A 7300-nucleotide genomic window follows, 5' to 3' on the forward strand; every position below is an offset into this window, starting at 1 on the left:
TTAGTTTCAGAGCTGGTCCCTGAACAACGAGTCCTGATAATGGCCAGGTTTCCCGTGCTGCTCCGAAGATACTCTCCATAGCTGGAGCCACCAGCTGCAGCTCCAGTGAGCCCCAGCCCTGTAACCCTTCGGCAGCTGGGCTGGGCTGTGCTGAGGCCACCAGGAGCTGCAGACGGATACACATCATGTCTCGGTGTGTAATGGAAAACAGCCATAGAAATCAGCTAGAAGCCAAGAGGGGTAACTTCAGCTGGAGGCCTGGAGGCTCCATTAGGGCTGACTGTCTCTCTTAATGGAGGAGCACAAAGGGTTATACGCTCCAGAGCAGCTTCCATTAACGGTACAGCACACTGGAAATATTTTCTACTAAAATATAACCTAGGACTACATTAAAAAAAAGGCTTAAGTAGTGGGATTTAGGCCATTCTGGAATGAGATTTGTGGATCAGAATAGAAAGTTCTATGAAAATAGCTCAGTATTTGGCAACCATCAAAAAAAGAAAACCAAACGGTGGGATGTTAGTGTGGGAATAGAGACCAAAACAAACAAACAAAAGAATGTATTAGCCTACAGCATGCTCGAATCCTGAGTGCTATCTGTAGTTTCAGCATCTCCCTGTCTCAGGAGGATGTAGCAGAGGATAAAAGGTCCTTACAGGTGTAGCAAGGATAACCAAGGTAAGGCTGGATTCTGCACGGGCAGGTCAGGATGGTTCCGCCCAGCAAAGAGATGGCTGAACGGCAGCCTACAGCTACAGCGGGCTGTTGTTCGCTGTTGGTGAAATTAAACAAGCAGGTAATGAGGCAAAAGGAAATGCTTCTGTATGCAGCAGGCAGCTCTGCTGGGGAACCCTGGCATCAGGATGTCCAAAGGCTTCAGGTGTTAAAAAAATGGCTGCTTGGATTCACAGAAGAAAACTCAGAGGAGGGCTTAGGAAGCCCAGAGGGACTAGAGCTGATCTCTGGGAAGTCACTGGGAATCAAATTGTTGGGAGTTAGGAAGGTACTTGTAAGAAGTACTACTACAGCCTTGCCTTGCTCGTTAAGTCTCTTCTTTCAGCCATAGTTGGGGACAAGGCTCTGGGTTAACCTGACCCCTAACCTGCTACGGCTGTTCTTGTGCTGTGATAGATTCCTCCAGTCCTGTACCATCCCTCCCAACTGCCTGCATAAAGAAGTAACACAAAATTGACTCGACACAGCATACCATTTTAAAGTGAAGTTTAGCAGCTGTGAATATGGGGCACTGTAAAAGGGTGCTCGGCGGTTTCCCGTCCGGTGTTCTCCACGGCGATGATCACGGAATTAGCTGCAGAAACATGTTGTGAGAGCAGGGCAGCAATCTCCAGACCCAGGAACACCGTTCAGAAAACGAGCTGCCCAGATCATCAGTTCCAGTCCCGCAGTGTTCTGAGGACTGTGTCATATAATCCCTTTTATAAACTGTTCAGGCTTCATTATGGTTAAATTTATTGGCCTCCATTTCTCCTGCAAGGCTGTTCCAGAACGTCACTGCTCTGCTGATTAGAAACCTTTTAATTTCCAAGTGAAATTTCATATGACAAGTTTATACTGTTCTGGAGAAGTGTTACAGTTTCTCTCCCCACATACATCACAGAGCAAATACCAACGAGGGAAAAGAGCAATTCGAGTTAGAAACAATAATAGCACCAAGGATTCCTGGCCAGGCAGTTTCCTCCAATTTTAGACACAGATCCCACTGCAACCTTTAATTCTTTGGTAATAAGCTACTGCTGAGGGAACTCACTCCGTTCTGATCAGCTCTGGTTTCTATCTACAAACGCGTATTAACCTCTTTCCAACCGACGAATCACTGGCCCTGCCACAACTCCACTGAACAGATTTCTTGCTGCGGGTGTTGATAATCTAAAAACGCTCACTTGTTTTTCCCGCCTTGAATTACACCGTAACTGTAAGCACATCTCCAGAGAGTTTATCTGTAGAGGGTGAACCGGAGCCCCCTGGATCTGAGAATCCCATTTTCCACCATTTGTACTTCATTTGTGTCCCACAGCTCTATCAATCAGCCCTACACACCCATTTCTGTTTGGTGACTCTCTTGCTGGTGATGTCCAGACTCAGTCCTACAGGACATTCAACCAGGCTACGAGAGATTCCGCTAAACACGGGGTTTTTTGGATTGTGATGCACGGAAGTAACATCCCCTAAGTCATCCCTCTCCTGATTATCAGTGCATGGAAAGAGGGTGACCCTCCTCCTTAGCTGTGTTGAAATCTGTCAGCCACTGCTGAAACTCTGGCACATTATTTCTGCAGTGTCCCAGGGAAGGTGACCAGGGATCCTGCACACTTCATCTGTCTGACAGATCGCAAACTCCTTTTGCACAGGGGGGTCTTCCCTTTTATTGGTGTGTAAAAGCAGCACATAATTTTACGGCCTCACCCAACAGAGGCTATGAGCCTCCTCATTTCCTGCTTTGATACAAGAAATGGTACCCACAGTAATGCTAGTCGCAGGCGACTTCCCACCTCCTCCGAGAGAGAGATTTTCTAGGCTCAGACCCCGATCCTAGGAGAAGTAGATTAGAGCAGTGTCTTTCATTAGCTAAGCTGAGGGACTAAGAATAGGCAAGTGCTACCAATTATATTTCAGCACAAAGCAGTACCCACTTCAGCATAAGCTAAAGGCCACAACTCCATTGTTAACAGGGGTGTTCTCACGGAAAAGCTTTGAACACACTGGGAACATTAAAGAGAAGATGTCTCGCATGTGCAATTACTCAACACATCTTTAAAACTGCAAACACTTGTTCACATGTGGTGAAAATTAGAGCTGTGAGCACTTGGGGAAAAAAAATCCCACCTGGCAGGCACGCTCTTTTTTACTTTAGAGTTTTATAGGAGCTCTCAGAGCTTGTTGGTCCAGTGAGAGCTGAACCAAAGTCAATGGAGGAAATGGTGAGAGAAGAAAAAGAAAATGTAGAGACGTGCTATTTTTGTCGGAAGTTCAACAAGTTTTTGACTCTCCCAGTGCAACCCCCCATAAAAAAAAAAAAGGAGGAGAAAAAAAGACAAACATGCATCTCTAGGTCTAAATATAAATACCGACAGCTCCTTGGCTTCTTTCTCTACGGGCCTGAGATGGTGAGGAGTTTGCAAGCTTTTCCACCCCAGCCTATAGGTGGGCTTGCTGGGCAGCTTTCAACAGGTCTGAGCTGCTCTAGGAAAAATGGAGCAGGATCCGATAATTCTCTGAGAATTGATTTGTTCTGTGTCATATAAACACTGGTCAAGAACTCCAACAGTCACAAAGAGCTAACTTCCACCCTGGAGGAGCACCACAGTTAGTGGGTACAAAGCAGCATCTACAGCTCATGTTCAGAATACTATTCCCACAGGACAAAAAACTTAACAAATTAACCAAGGAGTGAGACTACAGCCTTATATCAGATTGTTCACACCACCTTCAGACACAGCAAGAAGCAGAGTCATCCTGCGGGACGCTGCGCCGTGCCAAACAGCTATTGCTGTAACTGCTCCCAATTTCACCCACTGTAGTCTCTTGTTACCACCAGAGAACACTTATTTCCTTGCTTGGTGTCACATGTTAAGAGCCAGTATTGTGCATGTTCCTAAAACTACCTTTCTGCATGCCTTGATTTAAGTGCTGAGGGCAAGGTAAGGACACCAAACACACGGAAAAAAACCAAATGGACGTTTGGCGGTTGCAATTGCCCTGTTCTCAAGTCCGCCCTGGAAACTTGGGCTGAGGTGTCCTAGCAGACACCTAAAGGAAGAACACACCTAGGAGAGGAAACCACCTTTATTCCTTCAAAGGGAGAGACCTTTATTTCACTGACTATTCGAACTGGAATGTATTTTGGGACTGGAGACTGTTATTTAAATAGTCATGAAAACTAAGACCTCAATTTTTCTGTAGCAAAATACAAAGTAAAACTGTCCCTGACGAAATCACACCTCTGGTCCCATTTTCTGCTGATGTTCACACCCATTGCCTCAAGCAAAGGGCCCATTTCCAGTGGTAGCAGCCAGCTGTTGCCTGTAGAAAGGCATCACTCAGGTAGACCCCAAGCTCTCGGTTTGGGGAGGTGCTTCCCCATTAGAGATGCACAGATTCCAGTGTGAGCTTTTTCCCCACATCGCTTCCATAGAAATACTCCAACAAATTCATTAGTCCATCCAGAGCAGCTGGATTTAGTACCTCGTACAAACTGACACTTCCAGAAGCCTCTTAAGCATTTTGAAAACCTTGTAGGAAGTAGAAAGCTATATGGAGCTTAGCTGAGATGAAGACAGGCATTGTCAGCCAAGAAGCACGGAAAGTGTTGACAGTTTAAAGAAAGAAGGAAGTGGGAGAGCAGACGAGATATGACTAATAGATTTTTGGTCCATCCAGAGGCTTGTTACAATTCTTCTTAAATTTTCCTTAGGGACTATTACAGTCTAGATAGCAATATCTCTCTACCATTGGTCTTCCTTGCTCCCTTCTAATGACAAAACACTGATAGCCAGACACTGTTCCAAACACACGTACTTGCAGCAGAATAGTGCTGGAATAACATCTGCGGCAGCTAGAGGTGATCTGATGGGCTAGGTTAGCCAGAGACACTAAAAGTTCTGTTCCTGCTTCGTATTTCCAGTAGGGAGCGGCACAGACAATAACCACAGGGATAGGAGAGCTCGAACAGCCACCCTCGAACTGCGCTACTTGTGTACGGGGACGACTTCAGTGACAAAGAAGTTAAATCCTGCACTGCCACTGCTCCACCACCTGCCGCTAATTAATGGGAGCTATAGCACACGAGCTGCCTAAAAGGCAGGTGCTGCGACTTCGGTGCAAGGCACCGTGTCACAAATGCTTGTCCCATGACAAAGTGCTCTTGTAGTAGTAAAACAATGCTCTTCTAGTAGTAAAACACCACTACACCAGGTTTGTGGGAATAGCACGGCCCAGCTATAAGCTTTTTTATCTGAGATGCTGGTAAAGCAAGAAGAGCTTTAAGCGCTGATTCCTTACCGCGGAAATTTCAACAATGATGACATGTCGAGGGAGTCACGTTACTTCCCTCGAGACTTGTTTGTAATGCCAGTTCACCAAACGATGTGGCACTTACACCGAGTGTGGTCACATACCAACTGCGTCCTTCGATGTGGGTTTATTGCTAACATCTGCTGTTGTTAGTACTAACAAAAATTTGCATTGCTGAGAAGTAAATCCTGGTTAAAACTGAGCAGTCTTAAAAAATCAAATAAGAAAATCGGAAATTCTGCAAACAGACAAGGGCCCTCTGTGTTGGTTCATTCATTAGTTTTACAAGCTTTAAATGTAAACAGAGCACAAGACTTGGTATTATGCAATGCCAGGAGAAATCCCATGCCAAACCAGCCTCCATTTTTTTTTTTCCATGTGACATTTGAAGGTTGTGGCTCAGAACCTAACATCAGGCATGCAGAAAGATTTTGGAAATGTAAAACAAATTGTACCACCCAAAAAATTTGTTTCTCTCTGTTTGTAAGACTTTAGAAATGGATATTTTCAAACAAAACCCTGGAAATCTCTGCATCAGCAGAGGTCACCATTCATTGCTTTTATTTCTCTTCTGTTTTTTCCCATGTCCCACTCTGCTCTTCCACATCTCTCTGCAAACAGCATCTCTTTAGTGGAGGGGTTCGTGAGGGCCAAATTGATTTCTGATATAATGCGTTACAGATAGTCCTTCTAACTGCGACAATTAAGCTGGTGGTTGCCCAAGTTGCCCTTAGCTTCCAAACAAATTCTGAAAGAAGGGACATGGTAGTCTGCTGAACACAGGGACTGGCATCCTGACTGTCCCTACAGGAGCTGTAGGAGCCAGGCAGCTCCTTGCAGGAGAGGGAGGTGCAGGTAAGAGGTGCTGGCAGTGCTGGCTGCACCGGCTGCTCTGCGCCCGGAACCCTTCCTCTCTTTCCCAGGACACGAGCTGCTGCACGTACCCCTGACAACGGGCAGGCTGGGCTAAGGAAGGATAGGCTGAGGCTTGCCACAAAGTTTTATCCCTGCTTTAGTTATGCATATCAAGAAGACACTGTACCTTTCAGCACACTGTAAATTTTCTGCCTCTGGATACCACACGATCCCTGGCATTCATGCACTTAAACGAGAGGATTATCCACGATTTACTGCCAAAGAACAGAGCACTCCAGACAGTTTGTTTTGGGTCAGGACAATTACCCCAGGAAGGGATAGCTGTTTTTCTAACACTGACAGCAGTTCACCCAGTGGGTCAGGGAGCCCAAATCACTGCTACGCTTGCGCAGTCACTAGTGTGCAAACCTATGGAATACCCTTGACAAAATACTTAATCATTTTAAAATCTTGTATTTAAAGAGGTCTTGAAATGGTATTTTCACAGTTTTTAAAAATTATTCTCTCAAGTATTTATTCAAACCCCGCTGGAATAACTCAGTACTTGAGTTTGGAATTGCTGCCAACATCCCCTCTGAGTACCAGCTGCACCTCTGTGCTGGGGCCCTTCACTCACCACGTCCATCCTGGGCAGCAAAGTGATTGTCTGTCTCCCCAGACCACATCCCTGCAAAGACACAGCTCCAGCTGGAAACGTGCACCGCTCTGGAGCTGGGAGCCGAGCGCACAGGTTACGATGGTAGAACGGAACGGAGGCAGGAGCAGGGAGAGGCGCACCAACGGCAGGAAAAAGACCCACTGTGCAAATTTTATTCACCAAGTCAAAGAGAAATGATTCATTCTCAAACAGTAGACATCTAAAGCTTGGATGGAACAATTTCTAAATATTAGTCAAACCAAAAACAACACACTGCTGAAATAACGAGGGTATATCAAACAAAAGCCAGGAAATTCAAAGCTGAAGCTAAAATTCCACTCTTAATTTAGGACTGTTTTCTTTTTTAAAGAATACTGTTCAGCTTGGTTGGGGCCACGAAAGGTTGTTTTCTTAAGGTTTTACAAAATACGCACAAGTCGAAACCTTTAGCTCTTTTTTTTTTTTTAAATTATTATTGCTCTGCAAACATAAAAGGAACAAACTCTTAGGGCTGGAATTTTAGATGTGTTACTTGCATAACTCTGTTCCAGACCCAGACCAAATCTGCATTACGCTGGGTGGCAAAACACAGCCTGAAGACTCCTGTCCCTCCGGTTTGCAGTCCGAATGGCGAGAGGTGGCTGATGCCGGGAGCACACGACCGAGCGGAGGGGTGGCAGTCGTGGCGCAGCGGCCTCGCAGTTGGCTGCACGTGGCATTGAACCGGCAGGCGCGGCTCTCCAGAGGGGGGCGCGG

The sequence above is a fragment of the Buceros rhinoceros genome, unplaced genomic scaffold (assembly GCF_000710305.1).
Source record: "Buceros rhinoceros silvestris isolate BGI_N320 unplaced genomic scaffold, ASM71030v1 scaffold7236, whole genome shotgun sequence".
In the NCBI taxonomy this organism is placed as follows: Eukaryota; Metazoa; Chordata; class Aves; order Bucerotiformes; family Bucerotidae; genus Buceros; species Buceros rhinoceros.